Source organism: Petromyzon marinus, chromosome 14 (genome assembly GCF_048934315.1).
Source record: "Petromyzon marinus isolate PM22_M1 ecotype Great Lakes invasive population chromosome 14, UKy_Petmar_22M1.pri1.0, whole genome shotgun sequence".
In the NCBI taxonomy this organism is placed as follows: domain Eukaryota; kingdom Metazoa; phylum Chordata; class Hyperoartia; order Petromyzontiformes; family Petromyzontidae; genus Petromyzon; species Petromyzon marinus.
Genome location: NC_133680.1, coordinates 14,216,491 through 14,238,178, shown reverse-complemented (window position 1 = coordinate 14,238,178; position 21,688 = coordinate 14,216,491). Strand labels below are relative to the sequence as shown.

Sequence of the window (21,688 nt, the reverse complement as noted above, 5' to 3'; positions counted from 1 at the left end):
TTATTATGGATTTTATGTTTCATTGTTTTCTCATCACTTGCAGAAAGTTGGGGAATTTGAGTGATTGTGAAGCTGCGTGAGCGCTCTAAGCAGAGCCCCCCCCCCCCCCCCCCCCCATTGTCCTTGTGCCTCTCCCCCCCGAACCAGAACGAGCAAGGCGTTTCAGGTGCGCGTGAAGAAGCTGAATGCGTCCACGGACCTCAGGGTGAACGACGTGCTCTGCACGATGCTCAATGTGCTCATCGACACGACGCAGCAGAGCTCCAAGCTGTGCTGCCACGTCGAGGTTTGGCCACGCACCAGGCGCTGTGTCACCGCTTCCCCACACCCCCTCCCCCGAGTGCGGGGCCATGACGTTCACAAAGTTTTGGTTTTGGGAACGTGATGCGGCGTTCGTGAGAGCATCAATGTGTCGCGACGGTGATGCCCCTGGAGCGACACCGCGTCCGCGAGAGTGCCGCCTTTAGAGTGATGCCTCTAGAGTAACGTCGTGTCTGAGACTCCTACACTAGTGAGAGTGACTCCACACTAGCGAGAGTGACTCCACACTAGTGACAGTGACTCCACACTAGTGACAGTGACTCCACACTAGTGAGAGTCACTCCACACTAGTGAGAGTGACTCCACACTAGTGACAGTGACTCCACACTAGCGAGAGTGACTTCACACTAGCGAGAGTCACTCCACACTAGCGAGAGTCACTCCTCAATAGTGAGAGTGACTCCACACTAGTGAGAGTGACTCCACACTAGTGAGAGTGACTCCACACTAGTGAGAGTGACTCCACACTAGTGAGAGTCACTCCACACTAGTGAGAGTCACTCCACACTAGTGAGAGTCACTCCTCAATAGTGAGAGTCACTCCACACTAGTGACAGTGACTCCACACTAGTGAGAGTGACTCCACACTAGCGAGAGTGACTCCACACTAGTGAGAGTGACTCCTCACTAGTGGCAGTGACTCCACACTAGTGAGAGTGACTCCATACTAGTGAGAGTGACTCCACATTAGTGAGAGTGACTCCACACTAGTGAGAGTGACTCCACACTAGCGAGAGTGACTCCACACTAGCGACAGTGACTCCACACTAGTTACAGTGACTCCACACTAGTGAGAGTCACTCCACACTAGTGAGAGTGACTCCACACTAGTGACAGTGACTCCACACTAGCGAGAGTGACTTCACACTAGCGAGAGTCACTCCACACTAGTGAGAGTCACTCCTCAATAGTGAGAGTCACTCCACACTAGTGAGAGTGACTCCACACTAGTGAGAATGACTCCACACTAGTGAGAGTGACTCCACACTAGTGAGAGTCACTCCACACTAGTGAGAGTCACTCCACACTAGTGAGAGTCACTCCACACTAGTGAGAGTCACTCCTCAATAGTGAGAGTCACTCCACACTAGTGACAGTGACTCCACACTAGTGAGAGTGACTCCACACTAGCGAGAGTGACTCCACACTAGTGAGAGTGACTCCTCACTAGTGACAGTGACTCCACACTAGTGAGAGTGACTCCACACTAGTGAGAGTGACTCCACACTAGTGAGAGTGACTCCACACTAGTGGGAGTCACTACAAACTAGCGAGACTGACTCCACACTAGCAAGAGTGACTTCACACTAGCGAGAGTCACTCCACACTAGTGAGAGTCACTCCTCAATAGTGAGAGTCACTCGACACTAGTGAGAGTGACTCCACACTAGTGAGAATGACTCCACACTAGTGAGAGTCACTCCACACTAGCGAGAGTCACTCCACTCCACACTAGTGAGAGTGACTCTACACTAGCGAGAGTGATTCCACACTAGTGAGAGTGACTCCACCCTAGTGAGAGTCACTCCACACTAGTGAGAGTCACTCCACACTAGCGAGAGTGACTCCACACTAGGGAGAGTCACTCCACACTAGTGAGAGTCACTCCACACTAGTGAGAGTCACTCCACTCCACACTAGTGAGAGTGACTCCTCACTAGCGAGAGTGACTCCACACTAGCGAGAGTGACTCCACCCTAGTGACAGTCACTCCACACTAGTGAGAGTCACTCCACACTAGTGAGAGTCACTCCTCAATAGTGAGAGTGACTCCACACTAGTGAGAGTCACTCCACACTAGTGAGACTGACTCCACACTAGTGAGAGTGACTCCACACTAGTGAGAGTGACTCCACACTAGTGAGAGTGACTCCACACTAGTGAGAGTCACTCCACACTAGTGAGAGTGACTCCACACTAGTGAGAGTAACTCCACACTAGCGAGAGTGACTCCACACTAGCGAGAGTGACTCCACACTAGTGAGAGTCACTCCACACTAGCGAGACTGACTCCACACTAGCGAGAGTCACTCCACACTAGCGAGAGTCACTCCACACTAGTGAGAGTCACTCCACACTAGTGAAAGTGATTCCACACTAGCGAGAGTCACTCCACACTAGTGAGAGTGACTGCTCACTAGTGAGAGTGACTCCACACTAGTGAGAGTGACTCCACACTAGCGAGAGTCACTCCACACTAGCGAGAGTCACTCCACACTAGCGAGAGTAACTCCACACTAGTGAGAGTGACTCCACACTAGCGAGAGTGACTCCACACTAGTGAGAGTCACTCCACACTAGTGAGAGTGACTCCACACTAGTGAGAGTGACTCTACACTGCCGAGAGTCACCCCACACTAGTGAGAGTGACTCCACACTAGCGAGAGTCACCCCACACAAGTGAGAGTGACTCCACCCTAGCGAGAGTGACTCCACACTATCGAGAGTGACTCCACCCTAGTGAGAGTCACCCCACACTAGTGAGAGTGACTCCACACTAGCGAGAGTCACTCCACACTAGTGAGAGTGACTCCACACTAGTGAGAGTCACTCCACACTAGTGAGAGTGACTCCACACTAGCGAGAGTCACTCCACACTAGTGAGAGTCACTCCACACTAGTGAGAGTGACTCCACACTAGTGAGAGTGACTCCACACTAGTGAGAGTCACTCCACACTAGTGAGAGTGACTCCACACTAGCGAGAGTCACTCCACACTAGCGAGAGTCACTCCACACTAGTGAGAGTGACTGCTCACTAGTGAGAGTGACTCCACACTAGTGAGAGTGACTCCACACTAGTGAGAGTCACTCCACACTAGTGAGAGTCACTCCACACTAGTGAGAGTGACTCCACACTAGCGAGAGTGACTCCACACTAGTGAGAGTCACTCCACACTAGTGAGAGTGACTCCACACTAGTGAGAGTGACTCCACACTAGTGAGAGTGACTCCACACTAGTGAGAGTCACTCCACACTAGTGAGAGTGACTCCACACTAGTGAGAGTGACTCCACACTAGTGAGAGTCACTCCACACTAGTGAGAGTGACTCCACACTATCGAGAGTGACTCCACCCTAGTGAGAGTCACCCCACACTAGCGAGATTGACTCCACACTAGCGAGAGTCACTCCACACTAGCGAGAGTCACCCCACACTAGCGAGAGTGACTCCACACTAGCGAGAGTCACTCCACACTAGTGAGAGTGACTCCACACTAGTGAGAGTCACTCCACACTAGTGAGAGTGACTCCACACTAGTGAGAGTCACTCCACACTAGTGAGAGTGACTCCACACTAGTGAGAGTCACTCCACACTAGTGAGAGTGACTCCACACTAGTGAGAGTGACTCCACTTTAGCGAGTTTGACTCCACACTAGTGAGAGTGACACCTCACTAGTGAGAGTGACTCCACACTTGTGAGAGTGACTCCACACTAGTGAGAGTGACTCCACACTTGTGAGAGTGACTCCACACTAGTGAGAGTGACTCCACACTAGCGAGAGTGACTCCACACTAGCGAGAGTCACTCCACACTAGCGAGAGTCACTCCACACTAGTGAGAGTCACTCCACACTAGTGAGAGTCACACCACACTAGCGAGAGTGACTCCACTCTAGCGAGATTGACTCCACACTAGTGAGAGTGACACCACACTAGCGAGATTGACTCCACACTTGTGAGAGTGATTCCACACTTGTGAGAGTGACTCCACACTTGTGAGAGTGACTCCATACTAGCGAGAGTCACTCCACACTAGTGAGAGTGACTCTGCATTTGTGGATGTGACATGACAAGAATGATGCCGCGAGAGGTCTTTTTTCATTTCACCTTCATATTCATGCAATGTAAAATTGTGCATTGGAACTGGGAAGTTTACGATATTTTAATTTGGGTTTTGCTAAGCTGCGTGATGCAGTGTATTGGTATCTTACAGTCTGTTGTGAGCGATGAGCCCATGGGTGAGTCCCCTAATTTTTCAAACAGGAGCTGCCTGGCCACTCCAAAGCTGAGATTGAGATTCGGAAAACGCGGAAGGAAGTCAGCGCCCTGCTCATTGATAAGGTACTGCAATCAAATAAGACCTTCCAAAGCGATTCCCTGCTCAGATGAGCACGTGGTGCTGTGCTCATCTTATATGTCTAGTGTTAATACTAACGGGATTTGGGGGTAGAAATACCCACTGGATCCCAGGTTACTGTTCAGATGACCTCATGAAGGAAAGGAAAGAGAAGGCGGGGCATGAGATAGACGGAATGCCCAGCAAGAAAGTGGTGACATCACCGGATGAGGCGGTGCGATTTGGCGCTTCCTGTTGTCGTCTCACTCTTCGTCTGGTGGACTCATTACACATGTACAGCACCGAGTCAGTTTTGACAATCTCCACATCGATATGGCAGGGGCGAGACTACACAGTTCACGCAGCTGTTGACCTCTGGTACTTATTACACCGACCTGAAAGGAATGGTGTGGACTCGGAAGTTTCCACTTGCTCGACCGACGAGCCACATGCCCGTGTGAATAATAATTATTGTAGACGTTTCAACCCCTAATCAGTGCCTACATTATTACAGACCTTATTGGTCACCCCGTGCCCTTATCAATCTCAACGTTCATCCTACAAAGTCTCATCATGATGATGATGTTTTTTTTTCCTGGATTTTCTGTTTGCACAGTCACATAGTCACTTTAAGATGTTTTCTTGTTCATGTTTTTGTTTGTTGCGGTTGCACCCGATTCAAGAGCCGAATGGCTCGCAGGGCTATACCAAATAAATGGAACTATGAACTAAATGGAACTATCACAAGGGATAAACATAGACAAAAAATGTTGCCCGTATTAAAACGGCTGTATGCCGTATGGACCTGAAACTCTATTTCCCTGTACAAGAATATGGATAAACCGTATGGGTTTACAGGTATGTGTTTATAATTAGCGGTAAAAAATTTGAAAGGTGTTTAATTTAATCATTACAATGAAATTACGTGAGATGGGACCGTTAATTACAATCTTAATACAATCCTCCGGTGGGCGGCTGGTGACAGCCTCATGGCTCAAGTACAGACACTGGTGTAACCTCCAGCGTTCCACCAACCACTTCAGCCTCTGGGTAGGCAGTTTATTAGCATGGTCGAGTGCTTCCTTTCTAGGCTGCGCATGCGTAGTTTTATGAGAGCTATCGCGTGCATATGTGACCGAACGTTGACACCGTATAAAATTGTCGATCTGTTCATTTCATTTGCATATAGCTGCGAAACGTAAAAAAAATCTAATGTCACGCGGTGCACTTGGATAGTCGTTTACAGACGCATGGCTGTGAGAGTCGTGGACCATTACCCAGTGGTGATGGCGGCACCACAGCGGCTGTGTGTAGATGTAGCATGTGTGTGTAGCGTATGTCTGTGTGTAGCGTGTGTGTTTCCGCGGTAGTGTAGCAGTTAGCGCGCTGTGCTGTGAACCCGGCGATCTGAGTTTGATTCCCGCTCACAGCCAACACCAGTGACGATTATCTGAACCAGTCCTGGGCCTCTGCTAGGTTGACTCAGCCTAAAATTTGTACCTGGTACGGTGTGTAAAATCATCGCCTATGGGGAGACAAGCGGTCCGGTGTGGTGCTGGCCACCCCACCCCCTCGTGTACCGTGCCTGCCTTCATAGGAGCCCGCTAAACAGCACTTGCCCCAACAGTCTGTTAAGGCTATATGGGGGATCTTTGTCTTTGTTTCCGCTCCTAGTTTGTGGCTGTTCTGAAAGGCGTTCTGAAGAAGCTGGCCCGATTTGACGAGGGGACGTTCCTGAGCACGCTCCTCTCACTCACGGTAGGGAGCAACACCAGTGCTTATCCGCTGCTGGATGAAGGCCTTCTGCATGCTATCACCATCTCTGATGGTCCCTTAAAGCCACCATCCATCTCACTCCTGCACGTGAACCAGCGCTGGAGGACAGCGCTGGAGTGCAGACAGTCTCGTCCCTTCACCTGATGAAGGCCGCTTGTGTTGTGGCCGAAACGTCGTGAAAATATTGTGTTATTTTATTTTATCAATTTATTGTTTTATTCTCATTCTACGTGACTTTACCGAAAGAACCAAAAAAGATGTTCTAATCAGAGTGAGGAAGATAAGGTTGGCCTGTGTTGTGCCCATGTAAGAATAAATGAAGTACTCTCTACACGATGTGTCGTGGAAGTCGCTCATTACATATTTGTAATAAAGCTGCTAAATTACTGAGCCTTGGTGTTGTCATGCATAATAAGGGTTTTTTCTTGACGGTTTCCCAGTGTGTGCTACGTCACCATGGTATTCCTTTTATCGTTATCCCATCGGGTTTATATTGAGTTAGCAGTGACATTTTTAGCACTGTGGATGGAAGATTTGGTGGATTGAGAAGAGACAATGTGAGACTCCCTTATTGTGGGCGTCGAGGAGGTGCTCGTACCATGACTCGCCAGGAGAAGGCAGTACAGCAACAATGTGAACTCCACCATGTTCAGTCTGATTGGGATTGAGTGTTGCACCCTTGCACGCATGGATTTTAATTAGGTGAAAAAGACTTGTTTATTGGCTGAAAATATGTAAGCAGCTCAAGATGTTTAGAAACGAATGATCGCTCGTTGACCAATCATTTGTGGCCAGGTTGCTTCTGAGAAATCGGCTAATAGCTCAGTGGGCCTTACCTTTTAAAAGAAAAAGTTTTTGTAGTGATTTGCTTACCTTTCCTATACTTGGCATTTCTGTCGTATTTTTCTCCAGTTGTTGTAACTTTCGGACCCCATGTCCCTACTGGACATCTGTGAAAAAGAGCTTCATAGCTTATTGGATTCCTCCTACAGTCTAAATAAAGATTCTGATTCTGATGTAAACACTCATCATTAATAGGCTGACAACATCTTGATTTCCATGGGACGGCAGAGCTTGGGCAGTTGCTGCCGCCAGCTCACTGCCTGGCCACTGCCTTCCCCCTTGTCTGCTGGTTCCTCGTGCCTCTGTGTTCCTCCACTTGTCGAGAGTGAGTGAAACCATTGTGCGCATTACAAGGTGAAGTTATTATCATTATTTCTATAATAGAGGTTTTTAGGTTAGATCGGGTGAATATTAATGTGTCGTTAAACCCACCACAAACACGACACGGTCAATTAGTAAGGTTTGTCACGTATACATGTGGCATGTTTTGTTTACGTGACAATTCCTTACTAATTGGCTGTCGGGTGGTGGCGGGTTTAACAATACATTTACGCGATCCAACCCAAAAAGCTCTTATGGATAATATTGGTCGCGAAAGCCTACTGTGTGTTAAACTCATCATTATTTACGTACTAACTATACTGACGTAAAAAAACGTCAAGTTTGGTTGACTGCGACGCGAGAGCAGCGTCATAAATTTCACACTGGCGTACAATGCATTTCCCGGCATACATCCGCATCCCAGCGGTGATGTCCAGCTCGAACGGGTGCAGATGCTTTAGTATTTTGTGCAGCACACCTTACATTGCTTGCTTCACAGCGAGCCGTGTGACATTAAACTTTAAAATCGGTCCCTTTTATGATTTTCAGAAACCGGGAATGGATTTGGCAGACTCCTACGTCACGTTTGTGCGTCAGAACCAGGAGATCTTTCGTGAAAAGCTTATAGAAGACGATTACATTCAACAGATATGTACGGTAAGTGTGACAACAAATCTGCGACTCATTCTTGCTACAAAGAACAAAATACAGTAAAGTCATGTAGAAGGGAAACAATAAAATAATAAAAATATAAAACAATAAAATCACCTGATGATGATTGCTTGTGTTGCAGTCGAAATGTCGTGAGAATTTTATTGGTTTATATTTTTATTATTTTATTGTTTCCCTTCTACCTGCCTTTACCGAAAGAACCAAGAATATGAATCCCTGCAGTCACGAAAGCTTTAAATCCAAATTTAACAAAGTACAGTATAAGCTTTATTTATCGTTTATTTGGGGTTGGATCGTGGAGGTATAATGTTGAGAGCTGAGCTCTTGTTAACACCTGATGATGCCGGGTGTAATCTCCAGTGAAACGTCGAAGAATTGTCCAAAATTGTGCTTCCTTTTCAACGTAACCGGTTTGTTGAAAAACCAAAACAATGGGTAAACATATCACTTTACTTGATAAACTATCCTAACTCAAAATTGTTGATATTTCATGTCTAGATAACAAAGCGTACGTAATGCTATGTCACTCATCCTGGTTTCTTGAAGGTCTCACCTGGGTAAACAAAATAAACTTGACCGTGAATGTAAACAGTTTCTAAAATGCTTTATTTCAGCGTGAAAGAGTAATGAAAGCACGTTTCGTTTTGCCCATCGCCAGGACTGGTACATCAGCAATGTTCGAACAATAGACCAGTGGCTGAAGGAGAGAAAAGACATGCAACTCCACCCTCATCAACTGAAGATCCTGAACAGCATGACAAGGGTGAGTGATGACTCGTCTGCTACATATTCCCCACCACGGGGGTTGAGGGGGGGATTAGGAGGTGGGGGGCGGGGGCCTGGTCATTGCTAATGCCACTGCTTGTACCCGTAATCTGATGCCACTCTTTGTACCCGTAATTTGATGCCACTGCTTGATCCCGTAATCTGATGCCACTCTTTGTACCCTTAAACTGATACTGCTGCTTGTACTCGTAATCTGCACATTTCCACGAACGCCACAGCGCCCAGTCTGAAAGATAGCAATAAAAGCGTATGCAGGCAGTGATATGGTCAAACCTACATTTCCTAACGTCTCAAAACATAAGTGTCCAAAATATGAACACCTGAAGATGCTTCATGCCGGTTCAAGCAGAAAGTCATCCCTAATTAGCAATCTCGTTCGATCTTGATTTGAAGCTTTCGTGACTGCAGGAATCCATACTCTTTGGTTCTTTCGGTAAAGTCACGTAGGTATGAAAAATAATAGATCACGACGTTTCGATCGCAACACAAGCAACCGTCATCAGGTGAGACAACCACAGCAAGAAAAAACTGCTGAAGTAGGCGAGAGATCTGTCGTGGCACGGGGTTATACAGGACTCGTAGGGGGGGAGAGAGAAGGCGGGGGGGGGAGGAGGTGGGGCAGGAAGTGGACCCCGCGGCAGCACCCGGGTCACTGGAGTAGAGATCAGAGAGAGACGCACAGAGAGAGAGAAAGACACATAGAGAGTCGAAAATAACAGCTGACATAGGCAGGTAGGATGGAAACATCACAGTCAGTTAAGACTTTACCTGGTTAATAACGTCCTTCGAATCAGAGGCAGTGAGAATTGAGCTAAAAAAAAGAATAATCGGCACGTTAAATACGACGGTTGAATTTGTTTGGCCGTGTTAGGTGGTGGAGGGTCTTCCGAAAATGTCAAATATGAATAATTTATTTGTGCTATTTACAGTCTTTGTTATTAGTCTGAATGCCCATTATAGTACTAAAGAGTAGTCAGCTTGGGGGAAATAGGCCACTTGGCCACTCAACCAAGTCATCACCATTTTCAGGCATCAGGTGTCGCCTCAGTTATTTCAGACTATGTCATAATCTAATAGTTTTAAAATACATCTTCTATTCTACACTGTAACGCGAACTAAATAAGTTCATCAGGCAAGCGGGCACAGGTGTGTGTTGGCAATTTAGCTCAATGTGATATCAAGGTTTTGTGTACAATAATCTATTAATAATGTAATTGACTCATCCGGGATGCCTCAATGAGTTTTTTTGGAATAGTACTGCATTTAGATGTTTAGATAATTCCTTTTTAAAGGGAAATGTTCACGTTATAAAAAAACAGAGTACTGAGAGAAACCCCTTGCAATAGCGGGGATAACACACAAAGGTCGGTACCGATAGATGAATCCACTTGCTCTACTGACATCTGCAGACTACCTCACGGGCTTTTTAGTATTTTACAAATCTGTGCGTTCCCCCACCGCCGCTCACCTCCCAACCTTACGCCTACCAAACACTTGGCACAAAGCTGTTTGCTGCATTATAGGGTAAAATATCCACTCAGAATTTGCAGATTATTTTTTTTTTGTAAATATCGTTGTTTAAGTTGATACATGTCCTGTTTAAGTGGTACATTTGGTCACGTTAACTGTGGGGTTTGTGTATGTCCAGCGAATTTGGCATTTTATTCTGTAAATTTGTTTCTACAACAAATTATGAACTTTATTTTATAAAGCGCCTCTTTCGCATCAAAATATATCAAAGCACTGTTTAAAAAATATAAAGAATTAAATAAACTATACCAACAAGTATAAATAAAATACAACCGAAATACATTAACAGCGGAAGATAACAATCATGACTTTATTTGCAAGATAGAATGAAGAACACGCTACGATAACAATACAATGATAATACACTCACAGTGTCAGTAAATATCTAATAACTACAGGAAAAGCCATCTAATAATAATTTAAATTTATAAAGCACCCTTAGAAAATCGTTCTCAGAGCACTATGCATGAAAAGGCGGAACAACCAATAAAAAGCGAGATGTTTGAAAATACTAAAGAGAGCAAGCCATTTTAATAAAATATATGGGAGTTTCAGTGAAGAGCTCGCAGACACTTTCATACAACGTCGCTCGTGAAATTTGTTTCCGCACAGATGGGGTATAGGGACTTCCAGCTGCAGGGCGTCCCGGAAAAATATCTCAAGTGCACGAGCCATGTGGATGTGCAGAACCGGCTCATCATGGAGGAAACGTCCATGTCCGTGCAGGATGACAGTTCTCACGACTCTAACTAGCATCACACCAACCAGTTTGTACCACCCACAACACAATGACAAGGATCGCAATTCCTTTTTTTAGTAGACCGCCATTTACGCTGGAGCCATTTGACAGTGCTTTACGCATACCTGGCCTGCCAATCGGGAATTAGTCTGCGGTGCCTGTGGGTGCCGATGATCTCTCTGTATATCCCATTTGAGTGTTTGGGGGGGGGGGGGGGCAGATTATTTTGAATTGGCCAAATTTGGACCTTGACGCCATGCCTACTCGTCTCGAATGACGCCAGGGGAGCTTTAACGTCCACTGTGAAACAGCGGCGTGTAGCAACGCGCTATAGCTGGGTTCACGTCGCCACCCCAACATACGCCATATCACTGCCCTCGCCTTCTACACCTACTCCACACTAGCCAGTGTCTACAAGAGACAATGTGTATTAACCTGATGCATGGTGCACTAACCACTGGTCCACTTTCAACAACCACAGTTGGATTCCTGCACTGTTACTATGCAAATTCTGGCCTCTAATAATACCAATGTCATCCCAGATGCTACATTTGAAATCTAAGGAGGTGTGAGACACCGCATGGATTGCAGTGACCATGGCCAGGTGCACGTGGATGGCGCATTAGTCAGTGATGTGTTTGACGGTTTGGCCTTCACCGCAGTCACAGTACAGCAATTCTGTGATCGCCCGTTTGTGGAAGGTGGATTCGCATCTCCCACGCTGCGCTCAAGCTCTGTGTCGATGTCTGTAGCTGTCGTGGGAGAGAGAAGGCCGGGACTTCCCAGTCGGGTCCTCCATGAGGTTCGTGTTTGCCAAGTCTATAGCCGCCCACGATTACGTCCAGCGAGTGCCGATGACCTTTAGTAGGTTATTGATGATTTAAAACATACCACTGCCGCCTCCCGCACATCGTAAGTTTTGCACTTAAAAATTGTGGATTTTCTTCCAAAGCCGATATTTTTTACCATTTGAATGTAATTGACTACACACTGTTTTCATGTTGGATGGGATTGAAGGCTTTTATATACAATTATAGGAATGTTGTTGGTCAATGGGAAACATCATGATGTGCCGAGACAATGTGCACACACTTCTCAATCTCTGCGGTTGTGTTTCCAACTTAATAGGCAACTCTCCCAAGAGAGTGATATTTACTCCTGGAATTTAACATCAAACTTTCCGCAAATAGGCTGTGTGTGCAAATGTAGCCCATGGGCCGGAACAATAATCGGTTCCACGAGGTAGAAAAACTTCATATTGTATCCATTTGTTTATATGGCCAATATGAGAAGTGCATTTCTTGATAATTACATTCATGTAAAATGGTCATCGCGTCATTCACTGCCATTGGCCACTGAGAGAAATGGGAACCACTTAATCGATGCCACCTCAGGTGGCACCGACGAGTAAAATACCTGATCTGGGCTCACGGACTCAAAGCAGTTTAGTAAATTTGTTTAGCATGATTGATGAAAGACTCGAGTCGTTATCAATCGCAGAGATTACCATTGCAATAACATACAGCCTCAGTATTTCACCTGACATTTTTTGTATATTTGCATACAATTGTATCATGATTTTAAAAGACTGTCGTGGAATATTCTTCATTGATTGGAATATTTTTAGCTACTCTACCTTTTGCCCAGCCTTGGCAGCATTCGTCCCTACATCGCTGCCTAAAGGGGTGAACGTTTGAACGTCTGCCCAGTACAGACTTCTCTGTTGACCTGTTCGGAAAGGCGGAAAAAGTGTCTGGTAATTTTGAGAAATTATTTGGCGACGCTGCTGCTGCTGCTGTTTCTGCTGTGTTGGCAGTGGTTCACAAGCAACATGGAAAAACTCAACACATTCGTTAATAACAATGTAGTTGGAGAAGGAAAAACAAATAGATCACAGGCTTCGTTTGGAAAGTGGTGCCTGTGCTATGATGAAGGGCTAAATATTGTATATTCTCATACCTGTCAATCCATACAGTTTACCCGTATTCTTGTACAGGGAAATTGAGTTTTCAGGTCCATATGGCGTATAGCCGTTTCAATACGGGCATTTTTCTTGTCTGTTTGTGTTTTTCCCTTGTGGTGGGACGTTGTAGGATGAACGTTGAGATTTATAAAGGCACCGGGTGACCAATAAGGTCTGAATTGGTCTGTAATAAGGTAGGCACTTATAAGGGGTTGACAGGTATGTATTCTTCCTTTCAAGGCCAGTGTTAATGACGAATGTGTGTTGAGTTTTTTTGGGAATTAAAGAGATGACAGGAAAAAGGTGCCAAAACAGGAGGATCTCTGCGCTTTAACATTAATATTTTTACATGTAAACGTGACATTGTAATGTTGCAAATGTGTTTGTTATTAGAGAATTATGGTTTTATGTGGGTGCGTAAGTGGGATTTGTTCACATCATTCGCACAAGGGACACTGCTCGAACTTGGCAAAAATGGGCGATTGGTTCTTTACAGAGAGACGTTTTGGTAAGCCTGGTAAAAATGCATTCTCAGTGCAAGTAGAATGTACGCATTAATGTGTGTACAGTCGTGTAGACTTTTATGTACATTTGACATACAGCAAAAATATACATATTCAGATCACTGTATTTAAGTGTCTTGTGAACTGTATTAGTGTTTAGAGTGGTGGAATAATCTTCCCCTCCTGGGATTAATTGTTGGACTAACTGTCGTGAAGATCGTGCACTTTAATGTCCACGTGCACGCGGTGTTAGGTATTGTTTGTGATCGGAAAATAGACGTTGCAATTAATAAACCGGTGGCATCTATTAAAAATTCATGCCTCCCCAGTGGATATTAACGTCCATGTGATCAAACAACCCCCATGACCGAAAGGCTTGGGTAGACCTTCATCTAGCAGTGCATCGACAAAGCGTTCTGCAAACGTCTCTTAGGTCAAGCTGCGCAGTGCCATGGTGATGTCTAATTGTTCTGTAGTTAAGGCAGCTGAAATAACAAACAGTCCAAGTCAATGATGAAACTGTGTATGATCTCCAGCGTTTAACGTACCGTGGCCATGAGTGGGAATCGGAAGAGGAGCTATTTACCCGGTGTGTTCAGCCACCATGGGCGGCCTTCAACCACCATAGACCATATCTATGGAAGGTATTGCCTTCCTTTGCCATTGAAGCTATTATGCAATCATACATTGAGCACCTAACCTTCAGACAATACTTGAGTAATGTGAATGCCCGGTGTATTCACAGTGGTTTTCCAGCCCACGAGCCATGAGTATAATACAGGCACTATGCAGTTCTTGGAATGGTTGTAAATGTCCATGTCTTTCTAGCCGGTGTCATTCAGGTGCTGTTAAGAGCTTATAAATCAAATTTCAGCATTTGCATTGGAATTTCCATCAATGTAAAAGGTAAAATAGAGGGGGTTTTTTAGCATTGAATTGAAATAAAGTTATTTAATACTTTCTTTTTTCAATCTTGATTTTAAGCTTTTGTGACTGCAGGAATCCATACTCTTTGGTTATTTCAGTAAATTCACGTAGGTATAAAATAAAATAAATCACGACGTTTGGATCGCAACACAAGCGGTCATCCTCAGGCGGAAAAAATATAATCCAGCACTGAAACTGCTGAACCAGCGAGAGAGCTGTTACAACAAGATGTTATGTATGTGGCGATGGGCAAGCAAGCGGGGTCTGAGCTGTGTTGCGATCGAAACTACGTGATTTATTTTATATTACTTTATTTTTTATCTCGCAGAATATTGGGTGTGGTTATTTAGTGTATGAGAATACTGTTTAACATTATTTTGTAAATAAAGTACCTGCAATTAAAAAGATAAACTGTCTGAGGCAATTTATCGATGTGCATTTGTACCCCCTGGTCTGTCCTACAAGCGTGGAAATTCAAATTTCTTGACCGGGTGGATGCGACCGAGTGTGTGCGACCGGGTTTGTGCGAGCGGGTGGGTGCGAGCGGGTGGGTGCGAGCGGGCAGTTGCGGAGCGGGCAGGTGCGAGTGGGTGGATGCACGCACATGCATGGGTATATATGTGTGTATGTATGTAATTCACTTACACATTTGTGTGTTTTTTTTCATGTAGAGTTTATTAAAATCTCGGCCAGCCGGAATGCTGACCTTGCTGGACGAGGGCACTCCACCTTTAGTGCGGCCAGCCGGAGTTTTACTGCACTGTGAAAAATATTCCATTTACAAACTTTTTAGCAATAAAGAGGTGTTTATTAAAGCAATAACTAGTTTGCTGGTTTTGGTAAAACACGAAAAATTGTTTTTATATAAGACTAGCGGTAAGTACCCGGCATTGCCCGGGCGAAAAAGACAGACACACACATCGACTTACACACACTTTCAATGTACATGAGTTTAGCGGAAGAAGCAAAGAACATAAATATTATGTCCCCACACAAACATAATGATTGTAATATTTGCCAGGTGATTATTAAAAAAATAGGTTTCTATCAACGTGATTTGACACTAACAAATATATCAACGCAGAGCAGGGTATTATTAAATTATTAGTTGTGAGCACACAAACGAAAATATGTGAATATATTGCAAGGTGATTATTAAAATTACCTGGTTTCTGTGTAAATTAGTTGAGCAAAAGAAACAAGGAATAGAACAATTTGTTTTCTGCACGCAAACATTAATGTACATTCATTGTGTCTTTCGGTAAAGTAACGTAGATAGAAAAATAATGAAAAGTGTAAACAATATCAATACCATACAACAACAACCGCCATTCGGCACTAAGTGGCAGTGACGTCACCACGACGCTTGTGGCAGGCTATGTGCACCTTGAGGCCACGTGAAGTGTCGAACGTCTGCTGGCAGGAGGTGACGGGGCAGACTCAGATGCGACAGGTCGACTGACTGAGACTACTGGCTGATGCACCACCTGTGCCCCCTACTGTGCCAACTTGCTGTGCTGTAGCCACACGGTGCTCCACTGGTTGTTGTGAGCGTCGCTCCTCCGCCCTCCGTTGTTGTTGGAGGGCGACTGCCTCTGCAGAGGCCGATCTTGACACCGCTGGTAACAGTCATCGGCAAGTTCACTAAGCTCCACATCCTCCTGTACCACATCACTCCATCTCTTCTCTAGCCCGTGCCTCGTCAGTTTAGCCCCCACAATCCGGCCAAACAAAAGTTGTTCCGGCATGCGGTGGCTGGGCATGCGGGCTACATGACCCAGCCAACGCAGCCTTGCCTGCCGGATGGATCGTAGGCAGGCCAGCCCAAATGTTTCTAACCGGCGAAGATGTTCCATTAGGGGGGTCCACGTTTCGCAAGCGTACAGAAGGGAGGGAATGACTGTGGCCGAGAAGACCTGAAGCTTCGTGCGGAGCCACAGACCAGGTAGTTTCCGCACAGCGTTACGCAACTAATGAAAATATAATGTCGCTCGACTGATTCGGAGTTAGACCTCTGCTGTTAAACCGGAGCCGGTCATGAGCACACTGCACAGGTATGGGAATTGTCTACAGGAAGGCCACCCACACAGATTCCTACCTGAAGCCTGATTCCCACCACCATCTGGCACAAAATAATTCCCTCATCAAAACACTATACCATAGGGCCCATTGCATCTCTGACCAACACCACCTGGCCAGTGAATTGGAACATGTAAATCTGTCCCTCAAGATGAACGGATACTCGGACCATGCTATCCGCCAAGCTGTTTCTCCCAACGTGGAGAAACAACCCACTGAGACTCCGATCAAAATCATTACGTTGCCATACATAGCAGGCGTTACCCAAAAGGTTTCCAAAATTCTAAACAAACACAAGATCCAGGTCCGATTCAGTACAGTACACAAGATCCGTGATCTGATCCCATCCATAAAAGATGTAATTCCTGACTTGCAGTACCCTGGTGTCTACAAACTGAGTTGCACCTGTGGGGATTGTTACATCGGAGAAACGAAACGACATATTCCTGATCGCATTCGCGAGCACAAGTTGGATCTGAAACATGGCAGGACAGATTCTTCGGCAGTAGCCGACCACTGTTATAATGCTGCTGGTTCTCATGACATTGTGTTCTCTGATACCAAGGTGCTCTGCAAGCCTCCTGGATACTATCAAAGATTTGTCCATGAAGCCATCCAGATATAGAAACATAGACATAACTTCAACCGAGATGATGAATCCAAATTGAGCAATCATTGGAAAGATGTAATTAACCAAGTTAAACTTTAGCTACTAGGCAGTTTACTGCTAGACAGCCGGTTTAGATTTATTTTCATGAACATATCCATATTCCCAGTCTGTTACCCCGAGTTTCACACACTACCATCGCCATGGTAGTGTGTACCACAAGTTGTTTTTTAGCTTGCACATTTCAGTTTGAACTCCATACATTGTTAGCCTGCGCATTTCTAACTTACCCACCTGGCAGCATAACAAAATACGGCTTAATACTAGCTGGCTTATCTACTTCCGCCATCTACATCACAAAGCCCCAGTTTCGGCTCCACCAGTTGCCTTCCAGCGCACCCTCGGTTTTGCAACTTTGCCTCCAAGCCCACACCCCGCCCCCACACTCACCATGCCCCACCCTCTCCATGCACCTCTTGGTGGACTTGTATATGTATTTCTACTGACCATGTACCTCGTATTTTTCATTCTATCTATGTTGGTATGTGCAATCCAAAGGTTGAACACGAAATTTAACACTCTTCTGAAATTCGTGGTCCGCCAGGAAGTGTCTAACTGTGTTGTTGGCCTGACTGGATGTGCTTCACATAATGTTTTTTCAGGTTTGTTGAATTCTCGTCTCTCATCTTTTTGTTGTATTTACCTCCGTGATTTGTTCTTGACACCTGATGAAGATCGCTTGCGTTGTGATCGAAACGTCATGATTGTTTTTTGTTTTAATCTAATTTTATTGTATTTCTACATACGTGACTTTACCGAAAAAACCAATGAGTAATTTTATGCAGTCACAAAGGCTTTAATACTTTATTATCACACTTCTACGGGGAAGTTACCGTTGTAATTATGTGTAAGATGTGCTCTTTTTTTGAGCTGCCGTTTTGTATTTACAAGAGGTGGTCATTTTTTGAGCTGCCGATTTGCATTTACAAGAGGTGGTGCTTTTTTGAGCTGCCGTTTTGTATGTGTAAGATGTGCGTGTTTGAGCTGCCGCTCTCGCTCTGGCCCCTCCCCCCCTCCAACTGTATTTCCTATTTAAGCTTCTGTTCATCCCTTCGCCCACCCCCCCCCCCCCCTCTCTCTCTGCCTCCCTCTCCATCTTTCCTCCCTCCTTACCTCTTGGTGGACTTGTATATGTAGTTCTACTGACCGTGTACCTCGTATTTTTCATCCTATCTATGTTAGTATGTGCAATCCAAAGGTTGAACACGAAATTTAACACTCTTCTAAAATTCGTGGTCCGCCAGGAAGTGTCTAACTGTGTTGTTGGCCTGACTGGATGTGCTTCACATAATGTTTTTTCAGGTTTGTTGAATTCTCGTCTCTCATCTTTTTGTTGTATTTACCTCCGTGATTTGTTCTTGACACCTGATGAAGATCGCTTGCGTTGTTATCGAAACGTCGTGATTGTTTTTTGTTTTAATATAATTTTATTGTATTTCTACATACGTGACTTTACCGAAAAAACCAATGAGTAATTTTATGCAGTCACGAAAGCTTTAATACTTTATTATCACACTTCTACGGGGAAGTTACCATTGTAATTATGTGTAAGATGTGCCATTTTTTGAGCTGCCGTTTTGTATTTACAAGAGGTGGTCCTTTTTTGAGCTGCCGTTTTGTATGTGTAAGATGTACGTGTTTGAGCTGCCGCTCTCGCTCTGGCCGCTCCTCCCCTCCAACCGTATTTCCTATTTAAGCTTCTGTTCATTCCTTTGCCCCCCCCCCCTTTCTGCCTCCCTGTCCGTCTTTCCTCTCTCCTTACCTCTTGGTGGACTTGTATATGTATTTCTGCTGACCGTGTACCTCGTATTTTTCATTCTATCTATGCTGGTATGTGCAATCCAAAGGTTGAACACGAAATTTAACACTCTTCTGAAATTCGTGGTCTGCCAGGAAGTGTCTAACTGTGTTGTTGGCCTGACTGGATGTGCTTCACATAATGTTTTTTCAGGTTTGTTGAATTCTCGTCTCTCATCTTTTTGTTGTATTTACCTCCATGATTTGTTCTTGACACCTGATGAAGATCGCTTGCGTTGTGATCGAAACATCGTGATTGTTTTAATCTAATTTTATTGTATTTCTACATACGTGACTTTACCGAAAAAACCAATGAGTAATTTTATGCAGTCACGAAAGCTTTAATACTTTATTATCACACTTCTACGGGGAAGTTACCATTGTAATTATGTGTAAGATGTGCCATTTTTTGAGCTGCCGTTTTGTATTTACAAGAGGTGGTCCTTTTTTGAGCTGCCGTTTTGTATGTGTAAGATGTACGTGTTTGAGCTGCCGCTCTCGCTCTGGCCGCTCCTCCCCTCCAACCGTATTTCCTATTTAAGCTTCTGTTCATTCCTTTGCCCCCCCCCCCCCTTTCTGCCTCCCTGTCCGTCTTTCCTCTCTCCTTACCTCTTGGTGGACTTGTATATGTATTTCTGCTGACCGTGTACCTCGTATTTTTCATTCTATCTATGCTGGTATGTGCAATCCAAAGGTTGAACACGAAATTTAACACTCTTCTGAAATTCGTGGTCTGCCAGGAAGTGTCTAACTGTGTTGTTGGCCTGACTGGATGTGCTTCACATAATGTTTTTTCAGGTTTGTTGAATTCTCATCTCTCATCTTTTTGTTGTATTTACCTCCGTGATTTGTTCTTGACACCTGTTGAAGATCGCTTGCGTTGTGATCGAAACGTCGTGATTGTTTTTTGTTTTAACATAATTTTATCGTATTTCTACATACGTGACTTTACCGAAAAACCAATGAGTAATTTTATGCAGTCACGAAAGCTTTAATGCCTTATTATCACACTTCTACGGGGAAGTTACCGTTGTAATTATGTGTAAGATGTGCCGTTTTTTGAGCTGCCGATTTGTATTTACAAGAGGTGGTCCTTTTTTGAGCTGCCGTTTTGTATGTGTAAGATGTGCGTGTTTGAGCTGCCGCTCTCGCTCTGGCCCCTTCCCCCCTCCAACCGTATTTCCTATTTAAGCTTCTGTTCATCCCTCCGCCCACCCCCCCCCCCCCTCTCTGCCTCCCTGTCCGTCTTTCCTCCCTCCTTACCTCTTGGTGGACTTGTATATGTATTTCTACTGACCGTGTACCTCGTATTTTTCATTCTATCTATGCTGGTATGTGCAATCCAAAGGTTGAACACGAAATTTAACACTCTTCTGAAATTCGTGGTCCGCCAGGAAGTGTCTAACTGTGTTGTTGGCCTGACTGGATGTGCTTCACATAATGTTTTTTCAGGTTTGTTGAATTCTCGTCTCTCATCTTTTTGTTGTATTTACCTCCATGATTTGTTCTTGACACCTGATGAAGATCGCTTGCGTTGTGATCGAAACATCGTGATTGTTTTAATCTAATTTTATTGTATTTCTACATACGTGACTTTACCGAAAAAACCAATGAGTAATTTTATGGAGTCACGAAAGCTTTAATACTTTATTATCACACTTCTACGGGGAAGTTACCGTTGTAATTATGTGTAAGATGTGCCCTTTTTTGAGCTGCCGTTTTGTATTTACAAGAGGTGGTCATTTTTTGAGCTGCCGTTTTGCATTTACAAGAGGGGGTGCTTTTTTGAGCTGCCGTTTTGTATGTGTAAGATGTGCGTGTTTGAGCTGCCGCTCTCGCTCTGGCCGCTCCCCCCCTCCAACCGTATTTCCTATTTAAGCTTCTGTTCATTCCTCTGCCCCCCCTCCCCCCTCTCTCTGCCTCCCTGTCCGTCTTTCCTCCCTCCTTACCTCTTGGTGGACTTGTATATGTATTTCTGCTGACCGTGTACCTCGTATTTTTCATTCTATCTATGCTGGTATGTGCAATCCAAAGGTTGAACACGAAATTTAACACTCTTCTGAAATTCGTGGTCCACCAGGAAGTGTTTGTGTTGTTGGCCTGACTGGATGTGCTTCACATAATGTTTGTTCAGGTTTGTTGAGTTCTGGTCTCTCATCTTTTTGTTGTATTTACCTCCATGATTTGTTCTTGACACCTGATGAAGATCGCTTGCGTTGTGATCGAAACGTCGTAATTGTTTTTTGTTTTAATATAATTTTATTGTATTTCTACATACATGACTTTACCGAAAAAACCAATGAGTCATTTTATGCAGTCACGAAAGCTTTAATACTTAATATCACACTTCAACGGGGAAGTTACCGTTGTAATTACGTGTCAGATGTGCCCTTTTTTGAGCTGCCGTTTTGCATTTACAAGAGGGGGTCCTTTTTTGAGCTGCCGTTTTGTATGTGTAAGATGTGCGTGTTTGAGCTGCCGCTCTCGCTCTGGCCCCTCCCCCCCTCCAACCGTATTTCCTATTTAAGCTTCTGTTCATCCCTCCGCCCCCCCCCCCCCCCTCTGCCTCCCGGTCCATCTTTCCTCCCTCCTTACCTCTTGGTGGACTTGTTTATGTATTTCTACTGACCGTGTACCTCGTATTTTTCATTCTATCTATGCTGGTATGTGCAATACAAAGGTTGAACACGAAATTTAACACTC

The 21,688-nt window shown here is 44.9% G+C and overlaps 1 pseudogene; it reads left to right on the top strand.

Moving 5' to 3' along the window:
• The window catches only part of LOC116942292 (calcium-dependent secretion activator 1-like), an 82,323-nt pseudogene extending 67,465 nt beyond the window's left edge, over nt 1-14,858 (top strand).
• The last annotated feature ends 6,830 nt before the right edge of the window (nt 14,859-21,688 follow it).